At 39.6% G+C, this 27833-nt stretch overlaps 1 protein-coding gene and 1 pseudogene across 3 annotated transcripts in view; both read right to left on the bottom strand.

Annotated features, from left to right (window-relative positions):
• Positions 1–27833, bottom strand: part of PDE3A (phosphodiesterase 3A) — a 258064-nt gene that overhangs the window by 178873 nt on the left and 51358 nt on the right. The gene's annotated exons all lie outside the window — the stretch shown is intronic.
• On the bottom strand, positions 24263–24571 carry LOC307101841 (cysteine-rich PDZ-binding protein-like; annotated as a pseudogene). Its single transcript has one exon. The product of its transcript is annotated as a cysteine-rich PDZ-binding protein-like (transcript).

Raw genomic sequence — 27833 nt, 5'->3', positions numbered from 1 at the left:
TAAAAGGATATTTTATTTTCATAGAACAGTCTATTTTATGATTTCTATATTTACTATTTTATTTATGGTAATGCATGTCTTGATAATTTTCAGCACAATTACTGTGAGGCAAAGGAAAGCTAAGAGATTTACTCAGACATATTTAAGTCCCATAAAAATTGGAAGAAGGTATTCTTATTGTGACATAAACAAAACACAGGAAAAAGCAATTACTGGTCAAATTTTTTTTATCAGATACTGCCTTTAGATTTCTTTACTTTATGTCTGTACTTTAGAGGCCCGGTGCACAAAATTTGTGCACTGGGCGGGGGTGGGGGTGGGGGGTGTCCCTCAGCCCGGCCTGCCCCTTATCATAGTCCGGGAGCCCTCAGGGGATGTCCTACTGACGGCCTAAGCTGCAGTCTGGCCTCCCTCTGCAGGAGGCGACTGGCCAATCAGGGGAAGGCACTGTCTCCATTACCCCCTTGCTGCTGCTGCCTCTGGCCTCCCTCTGCGGGAGGTGACCCTGCGATCAGGGGAAGGTGATGCCCCCATCATGCCTCTGCTGCTGCCACTGCTGGCCGCGAGGCTGTCTGAGCCTCGGCCATTGCAGCCACTGTAGCTTGCCTGAGCCTCGCCCGGCCCTCATTGCCTGGCCCCAGGCCGGCCCTGGGCAAGCGGCAGTGGTCAGCAGCGGCTTGCCGGAGCCCTGGGCTGGCCCTGGGCAAGCAGCAGTGGCCATCAACCATCGGCCACAAGCTTCCCCATGCTTAACCAATAGGGTGCACTCATCGGTGATGGACAGACCACGTCTTCCAGGGTTCTCTTGGCTGCAGGGGAGGGTGCAGGTCTCCTTCCGGCCTTGTGTCACTGGGTCCAGCTGCTAGAGGAAATTCCCTACATTGGTTGCCCGGACATCTGGTGGCCTCCACCGATTCCCGACCCTGACCCGAGGGGCACTGAGGGGAGATGGAGGTGGCCTGGGAGTTTGAGGAGCTGCAGGAAGGAGCTGCCTTTCTCAGAACCCCTGACCCGCGGTGCCGGAGGCCAAGGTGGGGCGTGGCTGGACTGGGAGCTCTTAGCTGTGGAACTCGGACTTTCCCTCACCTGCCTTCACTGCTGGGCTTTCCCTCACCCTCACCTGCCTTTGCTGCTGGGCTTTCCCTCACTCACCTGCCTTCACTGCTGGGCTTTCCCTCACTCACCTGCCTTTGCTGCTGGGCTTTCCCTCACTCACCTGCCTTCACTGCTGGGCTTTCCCTCACTCACCTGCCTTTACTGCTGGGCTTTCCCTCACTCACCTGCCTTTGCTGCTGGGCTTTCCCTCACCCTCACCTGCCTTTGCTGCTGGGCTTTCCCTCACTCACCTGCCTTTGCTGCTGGGCTTTCCCTCACCCTCACCTGCCTTCGCTGCTGGGCTTTCCCTCACTCACCTGCCTTTGCTGCTGGGCTTTCCCTCACTCACCTGCCTTCACTGCTGGGCTTTCCCTCACTCACCTGCCTTTGCTGCTGGGCTTTCCCTCACTCACCTGCCTTTGCTGCTGGGCTTTCCCTCACTCACCTGCCTTTGCTGCTGGGCTTTCCCTCACTCACCTGCCTTCACTGCTGGGCTTTCCCTCACTCACCTGCCTTCACTGCTGGGCTTTCCCTCACCCTCACCTGCCTTTGCTGCTGGGCTTTCCCTCACTCACCTGCCTTCACTGCTGGGCTTTCCCTCACTCACCTGCCTTCACTGCTGGGCTTTCCCTCACCCTCACCTGCCTTCACTGCTGGGCTTTCCCTCACCCTCACCTGCCTTTGCTGCTGGGCTTTCCCTCACTCACCTGCCTTCACTGCTGGGCTTTCCCTCACCCTCACCTGCCTTTGCTGCTGGGCTTTCCCTCACTCACCTGCCTTTGCTGCTGGGCTTTCCCTCACTCACCTGCCTTCACTGCTGGGCTTTCCCTCACCCTCACCTGCCTTCACTGCTGGGCTTTCCCTCACTCACCTGCCTTCACTGCTGGGCTTTCCCTCACTCACCTGCCTTTGCTGCCAGTGTGGAGGTTTCCCGGCAGAGCGGCTTTGCTGCCACTTGGCAGAAGGAACCTGTGGTCCTTCTGGGCAAGCGGCAGTGGCAATCAGGAGCACTCACAGCCGCCGCTGCCATGTGGGGAGTACAGGCCGCCCTCCGCCAGGCCCCACCTTCCCCACCCCCATCCCCAATGCTGCAAGTCTCCGCCCACCCACCCCTGCTGCACACGCAGCCTGCTTATCCGTCGTTACGTGACAGCGTCCCTACCAATTTGCATATTACCCTATTATTAGATAGATACTTGATCACACTGAATAATCACTACTCATCCAGAAAATAATAATATTTCCTAAGAAGCTTATATCAGCATATAATTCTAGTATAATTCTATTCTTAATTTCTCCTCTCACCCACATTCTCTTACATACCTATGCAGGTAGTCAAGTTCCTATATCCAAGTTAGGGGGAGGACCACAGTGATACAGTTTAGATCTATCCACAATAGGACAGAGTAATATTTGTCTCCAAGACTAGATTTATATTAAATGTGCCTCAAATAAATTTCTATATAACTTATTCTTGCCAAAGGAAACTTAAAAACAGCAATTAGTGTTGACAAGTGCTGACATCTGGAAATAGACCCCAGAAGAGTAAATATTAAGAAGATATTTTAAATAAAATTCAATACACCTATAGAGTAGTAATTCAATGTGAAGTTTTGTCTCATTCAAACTCTGCTCATTGCCTTTGAGGAATTCTGAGTAGCATTCATAGCCTCCTTCACCAAATAAGAGGATGCTTCAAACATCTGATATAATAAAAGGCTAATATACAAATGGACCGAACAATGGAACAACCAGTTGTTATGACACACACTGACCACCAGGGGGCAGACACTCAATGCAGAAGCTGCCCCGGGTGGTCAGTGCACTCCCACAGGGGGAGTGCTGCTCAGCCAGAAGCCAGGCTCACGGCTGGTGAGTGCAGCGGTGGTGGCAGGAGCCTCTCCCACCTCCATGGCAGCGCTAAGGATGTCCGACTGTTGGAGGGCTCCCAGACTGTGAGAGGGTGCAGGCCGGGCTGAGAGACCCCCCCAATGCCGAGTTCATAAATTTTGTGCACCAGGCCTCTAGTGATATGTAATCCAAGGATAACTCGACCTATTTGCTGTGACACTGCCTTTTTCTATGACACCATCAATGGACAAGATGGTTTTAATCCATGCTTTTGTTCCCCAGCCACTAAGTGCTTACATTTACTGAGTTAAGTTTAAGCATATGTTTTAAATTCAGTGTTTTAAGCTGACATGCTGATTTCAAAAGACACATAATCATATTTTAAGGATTTTTATAAGATTTCCAAACTGCTAGATTTGATTACAGTTTTACAAACTGCTAATGAACATAAATTTCAAAAGAATTGACCCACGATTTCACATATTTAACATCCAGCAGTGCTGTTGACTAAATATTTCCATTTGTCCTCCACATGGGAGGATTGCATTCCCCAGCCTCCTGGACATTTAGTGAGGCCATGTGAGGTCAATGAAATGTATTCACACAAGTGTCATGCATCACCCACTGGGTAGAAGGTGCTCAGAGCCAGTGTGTGATGTACCATGTTCTCTTCCCCTGCTCAGGAGACTGGGGAAGCATGTGTCAAATGGAGCTTCCTTCTGAAGTAAGTGTGATATGCCCAGTCTTCCTGCCAAGCCACAAAATCCTCTTTGTAATAAGCCATTAATATTTTTGTGTGGTTGTTGTTATTGCAACTTAACTTAGCCTATCCTGACTACTTCATATACCTGGTTGTGATTGTAAGGCACTCACTGAAAAATTTGGAGAAAAAAAAAAGAATTTTTAAAGCCATTTTAATATGGAATGTATAGTGTCAACAGTTAAATTCCATTTGCATGTCTGGAAATAAATTTTGAAATTTTATGTGAACTATGGATGAAAAGGGGTATGGTAATAAATAATGAATTCCTAACTGAGCAGGTCCTGGGGGGTAGTCACACCCCAGGCCTATAACTTCTTTAGTGAGAGGTTTTTAAGCCAGTCCTATCCATTGTCCTTATGAATCTAGGATAACACATCTTTGAATTGCCAGAAGTAATACCCTTCAAAGGCATAACCACCCTCAGGAGAGCACCTAATCTTAACTATCCTATAATCCAATCCCCACCTTGCTTTCTCCCTTCTTCATGTAATTTCCCTTATGTTGTCTCCTTAATTTCAAATGCATAAAAGAAACTGCAAAGCTATTATTCTCCAGAGCATTTGAGATCTTGCTTCTGGGAAATTGTCATCAGTTTTGGCTCAAATAAACTCTTAAAAAATTCTCTACAGGTTTGGATGTTTCTACATCAATAGAACTAAAGGGTCAACAAGTGGTTCAATAAGTAACAATAAATAGGAAAGGCGAAAGGGGATAGGGATCCCGGGGTGAGGAAAAAGTCCTCAAGATGGACACACTAATCTAGGGAAGGTAGAAGAGTGAGAAGACAAAGGGGATTTAAGAGAATGGAAAATAGTTCCAAAAGAAGCTATAGAGCTTGGCAGGGCCTGTACACCATGGTAAGGAGGAGGACACATGCTGTAGACCCGGTACCTTTGCAAGGTTATAAGTAGCTGCACTATACAATCAGATCTATAGTCCTGAAAGGTTTCTTTCTGTAGTTTGAAGGCAGGTTGAAGAGAGGAATGAGTGGAAATAGGAGGGTGAAATGAAACAAAAAAAGTAATTGGGAGGAACACATTACTCATCCTGCTCAAAAACATCCCATGAGTGACCACAGCTTATGGAATGAAATGTCCATCATTCACTGTGGGACCAAAGGTCCTCCAACTTCAAGAAATAGAGGCTAGTGGTCAAGACCCCAATCTCTGGCTACAAGTTCAACTTCTGACAGATACTAGTTGTATTGATGCCCTGGTTTCTTTATCCATAAATTCTATTTGTTGAGTTTATCATGAAGATTTAAATAAGATAATAAATGTGAAATTGTTACTGGAGGAAAATATGCCTTGTCTCCCCTTGTTGCTAGTGGGGATGGGGTCCTGGTGATATCCCGAGAAAAGGAATTTTCTGAGACTCACACAGGAGGATGCAGGCTATTTCCATGGAATTACATCCCTGGGTTTCCAAAGTCTCATTTCCCTTAGTCCAATCATAGAAGAATTATAGCTAGGGTTTCGATAGAGCTAAAATCAGAGCCAGTATCCAGAATTTTCATTCCCTGTTGCAGCAGGGTCCCATGCAGCACCAAGCTAGCTACAGTCCATCAGTCCATTGTGTGTGGGGTCCACATGGAGAATGCCAGGGAACAAGAGAGCACACCCCAAGCAACAAGAGTCCCGAGGGCCCCGAAAGCAAAAGAGAGAGAACTTCTTTGTGTAGAGGACTATATATTCCAAAATGTTAGCGCCCTGGCAGTGATCACGCTCATTCTGTCCAATGACTTCTGTTCCCAGGTGTGACTGGCAGTGAGCACCTTCTCTAGTCACCCCAACTTTACTGGCCATGCGTCTATCTTCCCTTCATTGGATCCCTCCCCCAGTGTTTTGCAGGGAAGATGCCTATAATGTCTGGCCTTCCTTTTGCTTCTTTCTTATTATTATTAACTACCTAATTACAATGGTAGCAAAATATTTATTTTAGAAAAGTATCTGGCTCCCCTGGGGGGAGCGGGCCTAAGCCATCAGTCAGATATTTTTCCGAGGGCTCCCGGACTGTGAGAGGGCATTTCATGCACCAGGCCTCTAGTATGTAATATTTTTATTCATAAGGTTCAGAAACACCTATTTCACAAAACTGGACATTTTCTCTTCCTTTTATCTATAAATAATCAAAGATTAGATAGGTCAAATGATTGTTCTCAAATCCCATGGCATGTTGATGAGAAATCCTAAAAGAAAATTTATAATCTCTGATATTTAAAAAAAAAAAAAAAAAAAAGCCTAGCTCCTATTTCCAGCAGCAGAAAGAGGGGGAAAAAAACTAATCTCCCACAACTGGTCAGATAGCATTCCTTCTCTCCCATAACCATAAAGATGTCACAGGCAGACAGGTATCCTTGTAAACAGATGGCCATTGAAAAACACTTTGTTTTTCACCCAGATTCCACCCACAGGTAAACCTAGCATTCCCTGAGGCCCTTTGTCTTGGCTGTAGTAAAAAGCATGCATGCAAGAAGTTATGTAAGTGAGGGGACTTATTAAGAGATGATTTGCTCTTGAAAAGCAACCCTCCCAGTAGTCTGATCATTGTAGCCTGAAAATCTTAGGGCCCAGCCCAGGTTTCTTTGACTAAGTGATCCAATAAAATTCAAAGGGCCTTAGGAACAGTTCTTGCTTCACCACCTGACTGTAACTTTTCTGAATTAGACTTTGACCTTTAATCTCTACTCCATGAATTTTTTTTAGAGTCAGTCGAGAGCAACCTGTAGAATAATGGAGCTACCCTGCCAATTTCTTTTCCATTATAAATTACTATGGAATTAAAATCTTTTGGAGGGAAAAACTTAAAAATGAAATTCTAAAACATAAATACCAAGGAGTATCATACACAGAGTGCATCACTTCAACTTTTCATTCCTCACTACAAATGTTAACTAATACATTTTTATTAGGTTTTCCTCCAATATTACTGTAAAAATTAAATGATCAAGTGATGATGGAAATAATTTTTGCTTTCATAAATGTAAAGAATCAATACTGTGGGTATAATAAAACTTCATGTTTCTCCTTTTTCTATTGACTAGAAGATAAATTGATAAAAACAGATGAAATTCATATTAGATGTCATGTATGAATGTTAGGACAAAAATAAATTTATTTTTCCGATCTTGTCTTGGTGTCTCTCAACAATTAAATTTTACTGCTTTCAACCCTTTCCTTGCAAAATTACCTGAGATGGATGAGACTTTTAAAGTCTTATTTTCATTTTATGGACATTATAGAAAAACTGCATTCTGAAACTTACGTGAAGTTTTCAATTTTTGTAATTCTGAAGCTGACTTAAAGAGAACATACTAGGTGGCAAGAGAATCCAAGAATCAGGGGTCTGGCTCAGTGATTAAAAGCAGTTACTGCACAGGAAGCAAGGCACACCATCTCTGGCCTGTAGCTGTGTTGCAGGAAGCACCCTATCTCAGAGCATACCCTATCTTAGGAAGATATGACAGAAGCTAAATTACTCCAACATTTCTACATTACTAGTATAGTATGTGTCTCAATGCACACCATATTTTTTCCGTTCTATATTTTGCATTTTTTTTAAATGAATGACTTTTGAGCCACATTTTCTTATATCACTAACGTGCTAAGTGCAATGTCAACATCTGAGAATAATTATTTATGTGTATTCACATAACCTTGGAATGCTGAGAAATATATTTGGCTTAAGACAAACAGCATCACAGTCATGACAACTCCGCCTTAGCATTATATACGGCAGGCTTCTTTAAGAGAGAAAATATTATGTGGTAAAGCCTTCCTCAAAAGCTGGTTGTGCTGAAGATAAATTGAAAGTTTAGGAGGCCGGACACCTGTGGATAGTTAGGAGCTTCCTTAAAAGAGGACCAAGAGGAACTTGATGAACGATGGAGAAAATGAACCTAATTCTTTCCGGGGACATTCTCTACGTCCAAGAATAGGAAGCCTTTATTACTAGCTGGAATCAGCTATAGGAAGTCAAGAAAAGTTTCAATGTTAGCAATACCCTTGCATCGGCCTGCTCAGGAAGACAATTATAATGAACTTGAAAATTCGTGCAAGAGTAGGCCTTCCTTCCCTGGCTGCCAACACCGGCTTCCCTCCAGCACCTGGGACCCGGGCTTCCCTCCTCCAGCCGCCAGGCACCTGGAACCCAGGCTGGCTTCCCTCGGGCCGCCCGCAGGCATCTGTGACCTGGGCTGGCTTCTCTCCTGGCTTTGTCAGGAAGGATGTCCAGAATGATGTCTGGAAGACGTCCAGTCTAATTAGCATATTACCCTTTTATTATTATAGATTACTTGATTTGATTGGTGGTCTTACTGTGGAAAGCCTTTTTTTTCAGTACATAAAAAGTGGACTAGCTAATTCGGGGGGGGGGGGCGGTAAATCAACAACATATTGCTAAACTTCAATTTAGTTTATTTCCAACTTTTGAGCTATGGTCAAAAGAAAGTTCAACATGATAAAATGTACACTGTATGAGTACAAGTGTCTACTTTCTCTCTATTTCATCACCTAAAATATTGCAAGCACATAATATGGACACATTACTCACCCAACACTATCAATTTTTGTTTGTAGAGTCCAGAGGTGGAGTCCTTACTCAAAGGGATCACACAGCATTTAGCTCCAAAAATACCTTAAATTTTACCCAGAACCCATGGCAGGCATGGGGAAAAGGGGGGGAGGGGAAGAGGAGAAAAAGGAGTGAAGTCACGACTCTTAGAATTACAGAGAAGGAAAAATTAAAAATTATTTCATCTATCCTTCAAAGAAAAGCTAAACTCTGGTAAGGCTGGAAGAGAGTTGCTTTGCAATCACATAGAAGAGGTTTGAGTATTAGATACAGAATCTGAAAAAGTAGTTCTTGTTTTCAAATATGCATGTGATCTTCATTGAGAATTTAAGCCACTCTTGGTCTCAATCGGCTCCCTTCTTCCCCTGTATAATACAATAAGATCTTTCTGACAGAATACCCCGAGCCCCTGAGAATATGTGCCTCATGGAACTCAGAACAGGCAGAGCAAAGCAGCCCTTACTGTCCTCAGAGAGCAAAGGTGACCAGAACCAGAATCCCAGAGATGAAATCATATATATCTCTTGATAAACTCCCAGTTCCTCTGACTAAATATTTCCCTCAATCCCAGATACTATAACTGTCAGTCATTTTTGGTCTGTTATTCCAATATGAAAAGTCTGACTTTAGCACCATAAAAGTCTTGGGAAAAAAACATTTTTGAACACTGGTGGGCTCATGGGACTGATAATGGAATATGAACCTTTCACCCTAAAATGGTTCCTTGGGAACAGAAAGCAGCATATTTTTTTAGTATAACCCTCCTGTGCCCCTCATTCCCCCAGGTGGTGCTAAAACATTCAGCAGCTGCTGGTTGTCAGTGTTCCTGCAACATCCTGACGTCTGTGGAATGATCAGGGTAGATTTGAAAATGTCAGCCCCAGGGCTTCAGAAAATGTGCATATACTGTAATCACCTGGGGATTTGCAAAAATGCAGATCTTGATTCAGTAATCTAGTGTGAGGCCTGAATTCTGCATTTCTAGCAGCTCCCAGGTAATGCTGACCCATGAATCTTCCTTTGAGAGGCAAGGATCTATTCTACCTTAGCTCACGGAATCTAACTTTCAGGTCACCACAAACATTCCTCTGCTCCAAGAATCATTATCATGCCCAATACCAGAAATAACACACACACACACACACACACACACACACCACATGGGAGAAAAATTCCGGTTTCTCTTATTTTACTTGTTTGTCCAGATCCAACATTGTATTGTACCAAGAGTGGTTAGACCATCTTGGGGAGTCTATAATCTGACCATTTCTAGCTTTTTACCTACACTAGAATATAAAAGAATCTATACATTTGTCATGTGGTCCTCAAATATAATTACTATGTCAGAAAAAGAGAAAACAGATCAATCAAGTTAAGCAACTTATTCATGGCATCTCATAACTAGGTGTCAGATTCAGGAATCACACTCACATTTTGTGACACGTCCCCCTCCCCAACCAAATGGTGCCTTTCACAATCACCCACCTTCTCCAACCACCCAGACAGTTTTCTCTGATGTCTGTTCCACTATTGCTCCCTTGGTTATATAACAAACAAATAAACAATATCAATGTCATATGGGGTTGCTTGGGGTTCACTATTTCAGAACATGCTGTATCCCAAATGAATTTCTTTTTAATCTGGAAGAGAAGCCTAAATTCTTCTGGATGACACATAGCTGAGGAGAAGATTTAGGATTCTCAAGATGATTCAACAACAGAGAGATATTTTTGATCAATCTGAATACAAATGCTCATTACAGATCATCAGTGTGATGAATTAAGTAAAAATGCTCCACTATCAAGAATCAGTGGCTCCACAGTAACAAGGAAAGCAACTGGGATTCCCTATGACAGAGTGTGACAAGCACCGCCTGGCTGTCTGGAGCCTGAGTCCAAGAGCCCCGGGCCATTTCTGCTTGGTTTGCTGCTCTACTCCAGCTCCCAGAAAAATGCCTGGTATGTAGACGGTGCTCCCTAAATACTTTTTAAATCAAATCAAGCCTGGGCGTCTTATACCACTATACAATATAATAAATATCAAACTCTGCTTAAAAGTGATACCCTCATTTCTTTCTAAGTGGATTATTTTTCACATCAATTATGAATTAAAACGTGTTTTAAAATCATTAATCCTCGAGAAAACCAAAGATGCTCTCGTCTTCACCAAATGACTAAGCACGACTCTTTAGTATCTGAAAGATATAAACCCAATGCAATAAATTCCACACTACATCAATACCCTATAGAATCCAACAGAGAAAGACCATCACTGGCAGGCATTTATTTCAACCCTACTGTTCACGATATTGTGGGAATCTAGTTTCTGATTTTCCTTCAGATCTTGGTTCAACCTGCACTGCATGAAAAAAGTCTATCATGGGTTCTTCACAGCACCACGTACCTCCCTTTCTTAAACATCAGATACTTGGACATGTGTTTACTTTAACTCTTTCTGCCACTAGACTACGCTCCCTCTGAGGACAGGGATTGTCTGCTTTTGCTGTCAAGTGCATTCATTGAACCTGCCCTCTCATGCGCCTCACCAGGTCTAGGAGTTACTAAAAAGTAGTAAATATCCTCTAAAGACAATGGATTCTAAATACCCTCTCTGGCTCTATCCTCACATAAAGAAAGATGAGAGTAGAGGTTACTTGGTAAGTCTCTACAGAAGTACAATACAGCACACAGATTCAAAGCCTCTAGGGAATTTCAATGGAAACACATTGTAAATTTACATCACAAATGCATGCTCCCCTCCTGGTCCATACATTTGGGGCACATGCTGTACTCGTGAGGAAAAATGGCTTACAGCTACTCAAGGCTGTAGTAAGAGAAAGAAAGTCAGCTGAAATGCAGAAAAAGGAAAATGTCACTTCAATATTCATGTCTTGATTTAATGAATCAACTAAGATTAAGCACTTTAGTGATCTTTTAAAAGAATATCAAGGTTACACATTATTTTTAACAACATGGGAGCCATCAGAAACACTGAGTCTAAGGAAGAACCATGTAAATTCAAGTTAAATGAGAACTGAGCTCAGAGTGGGGAAAAAAACAACTGATCACCCAATCCTATCTAATAAAGAGGGAATATGCTAATTGATCATCACACCCTCACAAAGATGGCAGTGCCCACTGCCAATGAGAGAATATGCTAATTGACTGCCACATCCTCAACTATGGTGGCACCCACTGCCACAAGATGGTGGTGCCCAGTCCCCTCAGCCCCACCGGTGCAACAGGCGCCCAGCACGGCTGACCCAAACCCAGGCAGGTTTGGCCGCTCCACGTACCAGCCTCCGGAGTCCACCAGTCCCCTCAGGCCCCCAGCCGCCCAGGGCTGGCCCGAGGTGCAGGCAAGCCTCAGATGTTGGCTGCCCAGCTGCCCAGGGCCACCCGAGGCTCAGATAACCAGGGCGGGCCGAGGCTTGCACTGCTGGCAGTGGCAGCAGCAGAGGTGTGATGGGAGCATCGCCTTCCCCTGATAGCTGGGTCGCCTCCCGCCCCTGAGGGCTCCTGGACTGTGAGAGGGGGTAGGCTGGGCTGAGGCACCCTCCCTCCATTGCATGAATTTTCATGCACCAGGCCTCTAGTATTTCTATAAGAAGTTCTGATTTCAAAATTGGTGAGAGTGGAGGAAGACAACTATAAAGCATTGTGAGCACCCAGAAATTTCACCTTCGCATGCCCTTTGCCCACAACCTATGAAAATTTCAGTATCTGTGATGACTGTAAACAGAGGTCTATAAATAATGAATTTGAAGGCAAAACTATGACAGAAGGCATCTATTTTATCTATGTAGACTCGGAAATATCTTTTCTCAACTTCACTTAAATTATAATCTGTGTATTTTAATTTTTGCTGTTCTTACAAATACTTACTCCTGGGGGTGCTAGGATAGTCCTGCCTCATTCTTCATCTCATCATTTTCACACTTTGACATGAGCACATCAGTTATATTGCTATCCACAGAGGAAGACAAAGTCAAAAGATTTCCAGGGACAATGGAGCCAGAACCCACTGATGAAGTCAAGCCTGAGACCTTCTAGACTTCCATTTGTGGGACAAAATACTTCTGTTTTTTCATGTATATCATTTTCAATTGGGTTTTTATCCCTGTACACAAAAGCATACTAATATATATGTTTTCTTTATTTAATAACCATTCACCTAAATTTCAAGAACAATTTTAACTAGCAAATGAAGTGGTACAAAATTGAACATTGCTTTTGGAATATAATACAGGTTTTTTTAAAAACCGTGGCTCAGATAGTAGGCTAAACAAACTAAGGAATTAACCATCTGAATTTTTATGATGATAGGGGAAAAGGTCAGAAGAGAAAAAATCATTTATGTTCTTCCTTTTCTTCTTTAAAAATTTTCCCAGCATTTTCTATATTCCCAGAAACAATGAGACTTTGATAAAAGTTGGAAGAGTAAATTCTTCATTTTTTGTCACAGAAAAGAGTACCTTAGTGTCTGGTGAACTGGAAAATTGGATAGATGCACATCTATGTGACGTTGGTCTTAGCTTGTTCATCTAACCAACTTAGGTCTTAGCTTGTTCATCTATAAATAACATTTTCTAGTTTGAATGTTTCATCTGCATTGGCACATTATTGCTGCTTTTTGTAAAAGATTTATGAAGGGGAAAACTCATACTCTAAATGATTGTGCATTTTGAAAGTGCTTACAGATTAATACTTGAAGTCAGATCACCAGTCCACTCAATCTCATTTATCTTAAATTTTTACTTTAACTTTCAGAAACTCGTGAATGTTACAGCAGTTGCATTAGCAAACTAATGTGTAAAATGACCACATTTTCTTTCAAAAGGTTTATACACAACTGAAAATATAAAGCACATAGGTTTTCTTTGATTTCATGATTTTATTAGTTTGTTTTATGCTCTTCAACTAAATTTTAAAAACCTGAAATATAAACTAATACCATAAAAAATGTGAAGACATTATAGCTACATGTATGTCTAAAAAGCAGTGGTGTTTTACTATACCCTGACCAGCCACACTATCTGAAAGGCAGTGGCCTAACACTTAACCCATCTGATTGAAATTAATCCTCATAGCAACTAAAATGCCCCCATTTTAGACAAAAAGAAATAGTCTCAGAAGAGCTAAGTAAATTATTTTAAGATCATGGAGATAGTAAAAGTTTTTCATATCCTCCATTATTTAAGAGCATCCTCATCCTCTCAAATGATTGAGGAAACCCCCCACCCCCACCATACACATGCATACGCACAGCAAAACAAGATTTTAGTGAACAACAAAAAAATCATCTTCTAAACCTTAATGGAGAAACTGTTTTCAGAAGTTATGATAAAACTTCTTTTGGGAGGATTCATTCATTATTGCTTATATAAGACTAGTACCTTATCGTATACTAGAGGCCCAGTGCATGAAATTTGTGCGCAGGTAGGGTCCCTAGGCTTGGCTGGTGATCAGGGCTGATAGGGGCCTTCTGGCTGCCTGCTGGGGCCTTCCTTCGCTGGCTGCCAACTGGGGCCTTCCTTCATTCCACGCCACCCCCTGGTGGTCAGTGCACATCATAGTGAATGATAGAACTCCTAGTCTCCTGGTCAAACTCCCAAAGGGAACATTTTGCATATTAGCCTTTTATATATATATAGATATTTAGAGCCAGACTGAGCTATACGGAGAATCTCTCTTTAGCCTCATTTCATTCAATATCCTTTATTTTCAAAACAAAAAATCAGTCTACCTGTTTTAGATAAAATTCTAGAATGGCAAACAAATATGCACATTTTTATATCAGGCTGTTTCCTTCCAAATGAAACAATCTAAGGGAGATGTTATTACTCTCTGAAAACTAAAAGGATAGAATAGAGATGTTAAAAAAAAATATTCCAATGAACCCAAATAATCCAGTATTATGGCAGTAATTGCAGCACAGAAAGAGTGACTTCTTTGAGCTGAGGGGGGTAAGCCAGCAGCAATCCTGGATTTGAGGTAGTTTCCCCACTAAATGTATCCCTCTCCACAGAGCCACAGCAGAAAGAGGACATACATATGTCATCTTCATTACAACATATTCTTTCAAATTCAATGAAATAGTGTGTGTGTATATATATATATATATATATTAAAAGTAGGGAATGGTGGAAGGGACTCAGGCAGCATTCAATGCTTATATACCTAACAGGGAACTACTGAAGTCAAAGTACCATATTTTAGAATAAAACGCTAAATTTCTATGCAGTAACCCATTTCAATTTTGCTCACTTCCATGGATTTGAAGATCTTCCTCTCCAGTCAAGTGCTTTCCTTTTGCTTCCATGGACCTTACCCTCAAAGAAAGAACTTAAAAACTGGGTAATTTATCTCCAAAACAAAACGTGCCATTTTCCTTCAGACAAAATAAAAACTTACTAAAAACACAGACGCTCATTTAAGGCGGGCATGGTGTTTATCAAGGCCAAGGGGATTATATCAAAATTAATAATATTAGCAAAAACTTCCTTGATTAAAAAAAAAAAAAAACCTTCCTAAAGGATGCAGTGTGTGAATTTGCTCTACTGGGAACCATGAGGGCTTCCTTCCTCCTTAGGAGAGGTACCCCCTTGGCCAAGTAGAGAACAAGGTGGAGTGTTCATCTGTTACATTCAAAGCTTTATTGAGTGCAGTTGTCTTCACAGAGGTTTCTGTGCACATGAACTCTGGTGTATTAGGAGAGACAGCAAAAAAACACAAATCTTAAAGGAATTTCTTCTCAGTATAACATTTAAATTTTTGTCATCAAAGTTTCCAATTTTATTCTTTGTATCACCTACTCATTGGTATGAATAACATCCTCTAAATTTTCAGCAAGATCTCCCTCTTCTACTTCCTATCTTTTAAAGCAGTTTTTCAGAACTTTTACCCAAGGAAGTAGATTAACCAAATTATATCAGTGTAGGGTTTACTTCAACTCCCCCCAAATCAGGACGATGAGGGGTCCAAAAAGCCTCTCACTGTATTTTTGCAATCCCTTCAACTAAAACACAGGTGTGTTTTCTGCTCCCTTTCAGATAATTTGCAATATTCATAAAGAAGGAATAAAAGCAGGTGAGAAGAGTAGTTTGGCAGTTAACCACACTTTCAATGAACAGGCCAGGCCCTATTACTGTTATCTCTCAGACAGACTAGGAAATTTCCAAGACTGTAATGTAATGCCTGCCAGGCCCATTAGAGGGTGCTACAGGGAACATAAGTGTGCTGACAAATGGTATTTAGATGAGCCACTGACAGAAAATGCAAGTGACCCAAGAATATTAATGCAGTGCATAAAATGCCTGGAGCCATCAAGATCTTAACTCCAAAGCACCGTAGACCACCATATTCCCGGATGGCCAACAGCCATTTTTGTCCCCTATTCTTTGTTAGTGCTTAGGCCTGGGGAGACTATGGGGCACCCCTTCTTAGGAAAGCAGTGCCGTAAATCGCTCACTAGGGTTTGGAACACCTGGATGCTGACAGTTTCCTGGCAGCTTTGGATGCTTCTCAAACTATGTGAGATGAGGCCACCAAGTGCCTGAGATAAGTTACATAAGTGTTCACAGAAGAAATCCAGAGTGACATTAGTAGTGGGAATGGGTGGCATTAGTAGTTGAAATCTTGACATACAGGAATTATTATGAATTTCCTCCTATATTAGTAAGTAGTTCTCCTGTGTGAAATGCTTAAATATTTAGAAAACAAAATTTTAAACTAATAGCATTTTTAAGTTTCCATATTTGAAATGATTTAACCAAGTTCTCCTTTCCAAGCGTTGAAATCAGACCTGGTGTTAGAGATGAAATGCTCGCATCATCTTCCAAAGCAATCAGTCTCTACCTTCTACTGGCATTTAAGCAAAAGGTCATCGTCCTAAACAGTACATAAACTTTTCCATTAAAAAAAACACAACACAGATTCTTGGTAATAGCCAAGGAATTATATCATTTCAAAATAAATCACACTATCACTTCTCCAAAAATTATAATAATCTTTACTTTTCTGTTTCTTTGATTTTCTTGAAGGTGAAAGTTGCCTCACTTGAAAGCAAATAACTTGAGGACTAATAAATTGTCTATGGAGTTCTGATTACCACATATGGGTATGCTGAAATTAACTCCTGAGCCCAGCCAGTGTGGCTCAGTGGTTGAGCATCGACCCATGAACCTAGAGGTCACCGGTTCGATTCCTGGTCAGGACACATGCCCAGGTTTCAGGCTCAAGCCCCAGTAGGGGCATGCAGGAAGCAGCAGATCAATAATCATCGATGTTTCCATTTTTTTCTCTCTCTAAAGTCAATAAAAATATATTTTAAAAAATTATCTCATTATTTTAGCAGAACTTTAACAAACAGCTTAAAATATTGAGATGATTTAAATAATTACTTCCTTTTACTCTTTCAGAAGTTGTGTTATATTTATATTTAATCCTGCACTATGCACTATGCTAAGTGCTTTACATACACTATCTCTGATTCTCACCAAAACATCACAACAAGGCCATTATAATCAGTTTACATTTTATAAACAAAGAATTCAGGGCTTTGAAGGTTAAATGGCCTGCCTAAGGTCACAATTCTAGTAACTAATAGAGCCAAAATTCAGTTCTGTCTCAACTAAAGCCCAAATACAAAGCCACACTCTAGCCTCTCTTAACATTTTTGCCACTCGTCACATAAGCACAAACACAAACATTACCCTTGAATAATGTTAGTCACTAAACTGGAATCATAGATACTACTAATAATGATACTTCCTTCTCCAAGTTTTGAAGTTTTTCTTTTATAGACTTTTTATGGCTTAAAAGATCAAAGTTTGCCACGTATTTTATTACTGCACACTGGGTCTGATCACCTGCCTGCCTGAGAAAAGCACTAGACCACAGGAGCAGAAAAACGGGGCCATGAGCACTCCTGGCCACTATCTGTATGATCCGGGGCAAGTCTCCAAGTTCCTCTGTGACAAACATCTCTGATTTACAAATGACATCTATAATCACCCTCGAGATGTTTGCAGCTGTCTTATGATTCTGATAGCATGCCCAACACTTCACACAACTGCACTCCAAGAAGCCACAATTAGAACAGGTCTGGCATTTTTGTTGCAGGGCTAACAGAAATGAAGAAAGTGAGAGGCCCTTTCTTTGGACGAGGTAAAAGAAAAAAAAATGTGAGAATTCAGTGCGTTATTTAAAAAAATGAAAAATGGCACTAAGGCCACAATTTATGGAAAGCAATTCAGATTCTATGAGGTCATAAAATTCCAATCTGAGATTTATGTTTGATTATATTTTCAAACCACATGCAATAGATGGTCTTTTAAAGAGCAGGGTCAATACCGGTTTCTGTGATGTCAAGTGATTTGATTCTCTTCTGTTAGGGGCAAACATCTCAGGATAAAATGCCAGAAAGGTTATCTTGGCTTCAAATATTATAATGAACTTTGAAAGACAATGAGACAACGCGCTAAGCTAAATATATATTTCATTTTTAAATATATTTAATATGTGTAAGCACAGAGCACCTGAGAGGAGTTCCGCCATTCTACAAATATGTTTACTTGAGAAAGCAACACCAGCAAACGGTTAAATACCATATGCTACAAGTCATGGAAAACAGAGTTTAACTACAGTTCACATAAGACAGAGCTCAAAAGAAGGTTATTTTGAAAATGCACCCAAATAAATTTTAAAACAGTTGAGGGCATTCTGTAGTTCAAACTTACAACTAGACGGCAAAATATGCAGTAGATGTTGGCATTTGAGTGCTTGGTGGGTGCCAGAAGAATATAAAGAATCAGAGTCTAGGATGTATGGAATGGATTTGATTCTTCAGTATTTGAAACAAAATGAGAAACTTGAAATAATGGACATTAAAAAAATCAACAATAACAACTACAAAAAGTAAATACACTCTTTCCAATGGTCAAATCTAAATATATTCACTTTCTCTTTTATAAGCCCTCTCTCCCGAAGTGATTTGCATGTAGTAGGTGCTCAGTAAAGTGTTCATTCAGTAATCCCTATCTTTGCATTTAAAGTGAACCCATTACATTAGTTAGGATAGAGAGTCTTCTCACCCTACTGGGTAAATAGGCTAAAAATTGTTCTTGGCTTGAGAAAGTGCTTCTAAGACACAGATGTGAACAATACAATATTTACAACTAAACAGTCTTCCATTCAAAATGTTCTTTACCTCAGAAGGCCCATAGCTCTAGTCTCTCAAATTTTTAACCATTTTTTTTTTAAAAAGGCTATAAGTTGCAGTACTCTACCAAGGAACAGTTTTAGACAAGGGTCAAAAGTAAGATAAAACAATGTTAAAATGTAACCATTTGAAGAAAAAAGAAAGAAATCATAAGTCAAACCATGTCTGCTATTTTTCTGACCTATATTCATCAAAGGCAATATGAAGCAATAAACCTTAACTGTACTCAAAACCATTACTTAATGACATGTTAATTCATAATATCAACTAAAATTCACGTGGCAGAATTATAAGAGGGTAGGAAATGGAAAGGTTCATAACATCAATGTTATTTAGAGTTAACAGATTCCACAAAATCCCAGTTATAATATCTCCCTAATAATCTTTATTTTTACAGATGTTATATTAATATAAGTTTTTTAAAGAAAATATCCCAGTAATAAAACCCCTTTTGATGGAATTCATTCACAAATACTTTTGAAATACAGGAACAAAGAAAACAATTTGCAGTCTAAACCCTTGGGGATGCACAATAACCTCACTACTACTGCACAGACCTGGTCCTCTGAACATCAAAAAATTTAAAAAAAAAACACTAAAATCTCCAAAATTTACAGATTGCAATTAATATACATATGAATTACATCCCTCTTTAATTTCACCCATATTGAAGATAAAATATGCATCAAAATTGAAATAATAAACATCCAAACAGGAGAGTTTGATTTGTGGTGTTTCTTCATAATTTAACAGATTACAACAGAAAGCAAAAGTTCAATGTGGAGGACCTGAACTAGACAGTCCATCACCACCTGGTGGTCAGCGCACATCTAACTCCCCATAGGTTGAACTCCCGCCAGTAGGGACAATTTGCATATTAGCCTTTTATTATGTAAGGTATTTGTTTACATAAAAAATTCTTAATAACTTACTAAGCCTATGTTAGAAGAATTTGTGAAATTTTGGAAATCACCATACCACCCAGAGTTCCTTATTCCCACCCTTAAATAAGATTTTAAAACCAGTCTGAGTAAAAGTGAACCAATGATATAGATTTTTGACTCCTTTCATTATAGAATGTAGACAATAGCCCCCAAAATCTAATCTTAACCATCCATGCAATAATATAACAGCCTTAGGACCTTAATGAATTTTCCAGGGATCTTCACCGGCTAAGCCCAATCCTATCTAATAAAGATGGAATATGCTAATTGACCATCACACCCTCACAAAGATGGTGGCACCCACAGCCAATAAGGAGGGAGTATGCTAATTGACTGCCATGTCCTCAAAGATGGCAGCGCCCACAGCCACAAGATGGTGGCGCCCAGTCCCCTCAGCACCCCAGCTGCCCAGGGCCAGCCCGAGGCACAGGCAAGCAGCCGATGGAGGCTGCCCAGCTGCCGAGGCTTAGGTAAGCAGTGCCGGCTGAGGCTTGCGCTGCTGGCAGTGGCACCAGCAGAGGTGTGATGGGGCATCATCTTCCCCTGATCACCGGGTCGCCTCCCGCCCCTGAGGGCTCCCAGACTGTGAGAGGGGTCAGGCCGGGCTGAGGAACACCCCCTCCAGTGCATGAATTTTCATGCACCGGGCCTCTAGTGAGTATATAAATACATAAATTTGATGTTATTGAATGTGAGTAATTGAACCTAATCCTCAACCACATACAGAAAGTCTAACAGCAAGACCCAGCATCAGTCCCATTATTAAGGAGAACAACAAACTATTCCCATTATTAGACTAACTGTTATAAAGTCTCCCCCATAATATGGGGTTAAAAGTTGCATATACCTTTCATTATATTGATTCTACTTTTGCTTTCTAGAGCAATATACAAGTGTGACCCCTTTTCTTAGTGGCAACCTTGTAACTAATTGGAGACAGGTGCTTTCGTTCCCCTTTAGTCTTCTCCAGGAAACATGGTCCCACTTCCTGTTTCCTACCCCATTTCCAGACTCCTAGCACTACAGTTTGTCAATGTCTTTTCTAAAATTATGGTGTCTTGGACAGAACACAATATTCCAACTGTGATCTGGCCAGTGTTAAGTATGTCAAAGATATTACTTCCCATGGTGTGGACACTCTATTTCTATTTATACTGCCTTAGAAAGTCTTAAAGAGGTTTTTCTTTTCTTTTTTTTTCCTTTTCCTTTTTCTTTTAAGCAGCTGCATCATTCAATTGGCTCATATTAAATTTGTAGTCAAGTAAAACCTCCAGATGTTTTTTAAAAACTAAAAGTTTTCATATTCAGTTTTCACTTGGAGCCAGCAACCACTTACTTAAGTAACAGGCAGAGAATTCAGATATGTAGCTGCCTGAGAGAGGGATACATACCTGGGATCCTCCACCATTATTTTGTCTCTTCTAGTTGGCACTGTCATTGCAAAAAGCTTCATAAAGAGAATTAAGTAGTTTGTCTTTGGGAAAGTCTTTGATATTCAAACATATATTTATCTATAGTATTGCTTATGTCATATTTAAAATATGCTGGTAACTATTCTGAGTGCTGTAAAAAATATAAGGTCATCCTATCTGGATAACATCTCTGTGAAATAGATATTATTATTATAAACAATTACCAAATGAAGAAACTGAAATGCAGGCAATTTAAGTAACTTGCCCCAAATAGCACAGCCAGGAAGAAGCATTGCCAGGATTCAAAACCAGGGAATCTGGAGCAAGTTTTGGGCTCATAGTTATTAGATTATGCTGCCTCTTGACCCTAAAATACGTGCTTGGAAAAACAGGCACTGTGTCAGCCACTTGGGAAACAAACAAAATAATATATCATCATCATCATACTTCTATGTTTGTCTTCGTTCCATTAAGTAGATAACAGATAGATAAATACATAAATAGAACTATTATAAGCATCACAGAAAAAAAAGTCGTAGACATTCTGAGGATAACTTCATATTTTTGAACCCAAAATATGAAGATCACTTTAGGGCTGATGAAAGGATTATAAAATTTAATACCTGTAAAGTGATTCAAATAATGTCTGTCCACCCTTGAGTGCTAGCTCTATTTAAATATCCATTTTATAAACATATTTATTCATACAAATATGCATATATGTAAACTCATATTTATCAATCACAAAGTTCCTAGGGCAAGAGAGTAAACTTTTAATTAAATAGTAATGAGACTTCATTTTAAAGAGTGAAATATTCTCTTAAATATAGAAGAAAAGCACGGTGGGAATTAAAGCAGGCAGGATATCTGAAACACTAAATGATGGGGGGAAAAAATCACTCAACTTCTTTAGCATCCATCTTCTGGTGGAAAGAACTCCACTATTTTCACGTACATCAGCAACATGTTCGGGAATTAAAGAAAAAACTATTCTGAAAAACATGAATTACCACCAGACATTACTGCTTACCCAAACCAATTCAGACACTTAATATTTTTGGCAACCCATATATGTCCCTGCTAATCCAAGGTTATCTTAAACATGTGTGTGTGTTTTTTTGTCAGTTTTTTCCAAATGAGACAAGACTCCATAGACTGTCATTTTAGCCTCAGGCTAAGGGTTACATACCAATAAAACTAGAAGCATCTCATCACTAGAACTTCCTCATTTGGCTTTGAAGCTTGGTTGCTGTGACGTGCAGAGAGAGAGAACAGGACACGACTGCCCCGTTGGACAGAATTCAGGAAGGAGTTCTACTGTCATTACACCACGATCCACTGTCTTGAGAAGGCTGTGCTATGCGTTTGTTGGTATTGTTTTTTAAATTATAATAATTCTTACTATTCATCAAAGTTTGCCATTGGCTCTTTGGCTTACTCTACAGTGAGTGTCAGTGATGAAAACTTTGCTTCCTTTTATGATTTTCCAATAAATAGATATTCTGACATGTATACGTGGCAGTTTCAATGTAAATCATTCATAAGACAGCTGTGAACATTATTCCACACCACCACCCAAACAATTTTTGTTTTGTATGAATAGGAGCACTGCATTAATTCATCTGTGAATTTATGTTAGTGATTTGCAATAATAGAATTTTCTAATAAAATAAACTCATAAACATATGTTCAAATTCGTAGCTTAGAAAGTCGCCATCATATATACTCCTTTACATCTATTTATATTTATTGAACTAGGTTCCTACTGAAATGGAAACTTGCTATTCAGGAGGAGTAAGTAAAAAGGAAAAGGGGGGAGAAAAAGAGACAAAGTGGGAGGTCTACTGTTGTCAATTATTCTCCCGAAATACAAAAGGGACAAGATGCTTTGTGGACAAGATGCTCATGTCTCCATTAATCACCACTTTTTTCTTTCTCATTGCCACCATTACCCATCCTGACAACTAAGAATTGATGACCTTTTTTTCATAGGCATTCAATAATACAGCAAGAAATAATATAATTACTACAATAGTAGTAATCCACACAAGTAAAGTGTTCTTTATTGTAAGAATTTCAAGCAAAAAAATTATTTATCCTTTAGAAGTTTCACTTTGGTAATACCTATTTTCTCAATTCAAAAAAATGCAAAAATCCAAATTTTTTAAACAGTTAACACTTTATTTCCCAATTTTTAAAATAAAAGTACAATTATCTATACCATGTATATCATCATCAATCTACAAATTTTATAGTGATAAGTATTTATACACACTGTACTGGGCAACAGGAAATACTTTTTTGGTTTCCCCTAGCAGCTGCAGGCTTCCAATGCCAAATCCTGAACCTCTGAACATATATTTAGGAATCAAAATGTTTGCTTTGGGGGGAGGGAAAATTAAAGAAGTTTCATTTTTGCTTCAAAGAGTTTTCCCAAGGAGTGGTGACTCATTTCCATTACATATCATCATGATGAACACTGTTCTCCTGGCTTTCATAATAGTGTGAATTCAAGGTCATGCGTGTAACATATACTTTCCTGAGATCCAGCATATTCATTTGGATATATATGGGGTGTCCCTTGTGTTCTTATTCTGATATGAAAGGTATTAGCACTATGGTTTCAAGAACAATTTTTTTAATCATAAATACAATTTATGTGTGATTTGAGTCTGGGCTAATTTCTAAGGAACCATTCAGCAATAATGGTCTCACCTAAATACCCTGTGAGGCTGCAATTAATTAAGGGACTGCTGATTTTAAGAATTAGGCAACCAACAAGGGCATGAGGGGAAAATTATAAGTCTGAATGCCAAGTTCTGAGCAAATATCAACAATCCCCTTTTTACTTTTGAAAATACACACACACACACACACACACATACACACACACACACACACACACACACACACACACACACACACTAGAGGGAGATGATAATAAGAATTATATGAATAATGTTAAATAAAAAGTATATGCAGCCCGGTCAGTGTGGCTTAGTGGTTGAGTATCAACCTATGAACCAGGAGGTCACAGCTAGATTCCAAGTCAGGGCACATGCCCAGGTTGTGGGCTTGATCCCCAGTTAGGGGGCATGCAAAAGACAGCTGATCAATGATTCTCTCTCATCACTGATGTTTCTATCTCTCCCTCCCTCTCCCTTCCTCTCAGAAATAGTTGTTGTTAAATTTGCCTCTTACTCTAGTTCAATAAGATGCTTGTAAGGCAGACTAATTATATTGTTGATATTCAGAACTTCTAGAGAGCAAAGAATGAATCAACTTCCCTGGTTTAAACTTGTCTTAAAACGTATTATTTTGTAACTTGAACATCTATGATATGCCTTGAAAATGTAAAGCAGAAAGCAAAATCAAAGAGGAAGCAAGAAACTTCATCATTATATCTAGACAGACGTTTGCTTGTAGTGTTTGGTATCCAAACTCTTTCTTCCACACATTGCACAGATGCCCGTTTTGTAAGCACAGCCCTGGCAGTAATTAGAACCGGGTTGGTGCACAGAATTTTTACAAATTCTGCAAGTGGAGATTTCTTCTTTTCATATGGATCGAATCTTGCTTTCTTTGAGATCAAAGCTTTATTTTCATTCAGCTTTCTTCCACCACTTTCTGTGGTATGTATCCCTTGTACCGTCTTTCCATGTATCTGGAGTGTTAACAGTACTGAGTCTCTTTTCACATTTTTCGCACACCATCCTTCTGCGATGGGTCCCTTAACCACAGTAGCAGCAGCAGCAGCAGCTTGAAAACATCCAAAAAACCCAATACTTTCTACTTGTATTTTGCATCATCTCTCACCCTGACACTAAACACAACAACCGCACTCACACCCTGACTCTCACTCAGTTACATGTACTACTAATCTTTCCGCATCGTTAGCACCCAAGTGAATGAAAAACCCACCTTCTACCCCTACCTTTACCACCACTAGCCTTTACCTTGGAAAGTGAGTTCGGGCAGAAGTACTTATTATCGCAGCCAGAGGGCCCTGCAAACCACGAGGCGGCCTCAAGAGGAATAAGGGCTGTTGTTGGCCCCTTGTTACAAAGGGAATCAAACTTTCAGGAGACACAAAGTGTAAGTCGCAGAGCAAAACACAGATCAGCCACTCACCAGTGCTAAAACCTCATGCATGAGAGTCTCCTTCACCTTTATAATTATTTCTAAGCCAGAATTAATGATTCTGAAAGTCTGTTTTTGAAGGAACACCTTTGTTTGTCCAGGTGCACGAAGCTGTTTCCCTCTGCCACAGAAAAAACAAGTTCAAGGCACTATGAAAAGTGTGCACTTAAAACGATCGCTTTAATCTCAGCTGTACGTGCACTATGAAACATTTTGGGATTGTCTCAAGGAAGAAGTCAACCAAGGCAGATATGTGTGTGTACAATGTGTCTGTGAGAGAGAGAAGGGGAGATAGGGGGAAAAACTGAGTTCCTAACAAAGTAATATCTAATTGCCATTATTTTTTATAACAATCAAACCTATGACAATACAAAGCTTTATAAGGCTTTATATTAAATGTGTTTGTATTTCCTTTGTATATTTTGAGAGTATGCATCCTTTACTAAAAATGTGATAAACATGTATAAATACATTTTGAAAAATGAAAGGTCACAGTTTTTGCAAAGATCTGAATCTAGAAAATGGCATTATAATTTGGTATGGTATAAAACCAGCATAACTAAAATCAACCCAGCCTTCATTGGCTACATATTCCAGTGATTTGTAGTATTCCAAATGTAATTATCATGCAACTGAAATTTGACACTATTACTGTTACATAACTATTATAACAAATTAGGTAAAAGTACCAGTATTGCAAATTGAGTTATCAAAAAAATATAAGGTATATGTCTATATTCTGACAATCACACTATAAAAGACAATAAATTTCTAAAAGGTAAATACCAGAATATTAAATCAAATTTCAAAAGTCTATAGCAATTTTAACTGCATAACCTTTACAGTTTTAAGAATTGTCTCCAAGGCAAGAGATTGATATGCCTTTTAGAATTCACATATTCCTAAATATAGAAAAATATTCATATATGTCTTTACTTTGGGACCATTTAGCAAAATTTGCCTGCTTTTATTTTCTTACTAGAGGCCCGATGCACGAAATTCATGTAAGAGTAGGCCTTCCTTCCCTCGGCTGCCGGCACCAGATTCCCGCCGGTACGCGGGACCCAGGCTTCCCTCACAGCCCCAGCTTCATCCAGAAGAACGTCCATTAGCATATTATACTTTTATTATTATAGATAGGGAGAAGGAGACCATATAGCATTGGTAAATGGGTTATTCTCTAGCATTCACCTCAGGCTAGATGGAGCCATTGTCAGGTCATTCTATATAATTTTTAGAACATGACTTTGTTGGGAATAAGTCTTTATTAAATTATGTGGAATTGTTTTTCTGCAGAATCATATTTTCTAAAACAGAACTTTACATATATTATAATGGATGCCCTCAGTGATAACATGAAATAGAATAAAATTTATTTTTATTCAAAGGTATTAGCTCCATACATAATCTAAAAGTTAAATTAAAATTCTTCCTTCTGAAAACACTTCTAATTACCAAAGAGGCACTTCGGGAGCTGGGTTGTCATTTTAAGACACTAGACAGCAAGTTAATGCTACCCTAAAATTTAAAAATAAATACAGCAATAGCTCTAAAAAAAAAAAAAAAGGCACGTAAAAGCAAGTTGAGACTTTGCTATTATTGTTATTTAGAAAATTTATACTATCATATTAGCAAAACTTCATAATTTAGGTGGGAAGAGAAAATACAGTTATGATACCATCTGAGCCAAGTTATCCGAAGACTGGCTATTCTCAGAGCGTGGATTTTTCCAAATATTTGCCCACTCTTGACTTTATGTTGCTCATTACCAATCTATGTTTTTAGGACTTCAAAGGCCAGCTATTCCAAGGAGCAAGAAGCTAGACAGACATGAAACCTGAATGCCACTCTTAGGAACACGGAGTGCTCTGGCCCAGCCACAAAACCAGGCCTCATTTCACCTCTCCCACTTCCTGTTAATAGCAAAGGTTAGAAACAGATTCTGTTCCCAAGCACAAAAGTCAGCATGTCTTTTTTTTTTTTATTACCAATAAAACTCGAAGCAGAACACACAAGTACAAATGTTTTATGCTGTTTTCTTATTCTATACTAGAGTTATAAACTCTTAAGATGGATAGCAATGTAATTGTTAAATTCTACAGATTAACTTGGTTGCAATTAAAGCAACAAACATCACCACCAATAGAAAATTCTCACAATCTTGAGTTGTCCGGTGAGAATATAGATTTAACTCTTATAAATACATGTATAAGAACATAAATTTGATCATCAAAGTTAGAGCTGTTATTAGTATAAAATGTTTTCTGAACAACAAAATATGAAATTATACTTATACAAAGGCAAAATAAATTATAAAAAAGTCAACTTTGGGGAAAATAATACTAGAAAAGTCAACTTTGGGGAAATAAAAGTAGAAAAGTATGGAAACATATATGTCTAAAAATCAATGCCATAATATTTTAAGGTGGGTAATTTGATAATTAGACAATCTCTGGACCAGAGAGGTACATATAAATTTATCTAAAATAACTATTTTATTTAATTTGTCATCACTATTATGACTTTACCATTTTAAAATCCTCTATTTTATCCCCACCAAACTGTGTTTCTGCTCATACTTAAACACCTCCCTCTCCCCCGCAGCCCATGATCAGGAAAAGCATTTATATTTTTGCTCTAGTTCTACTACTTGGGATAATATGGGAAAAACATCTAACATTCCCCTCCCCTTATTCCTAGTAAAGTACAGTCCAATGCCTGTCAGATTTAGGGCACATGATAGAGGGTGAGATCACTTTATTGACTGATAACATCTGGAATCTGATAACAAAGTGAAATAACTTACCCTTAAACCAGAAGTATCCAGAAGGTTAT

The sequence above is a fragment of the Cnephaeus nilssonii genome, assembly GCF_951640355.1.
Source record: "Cnephaeus nilssonii genome assembly, chromosome: 6".
NCBI lineage: Eukaryota > Metazoa > Chordata > Mammalia > Chiroptera > Vespertilionidae > Cnephaeus > Cnephaeus nilssonii.
The sequence above is the reverse complement of the archived record's forward strand: the minus strand, read 5'-3'. Positions and strand labels throughout refer to the sequence as shown.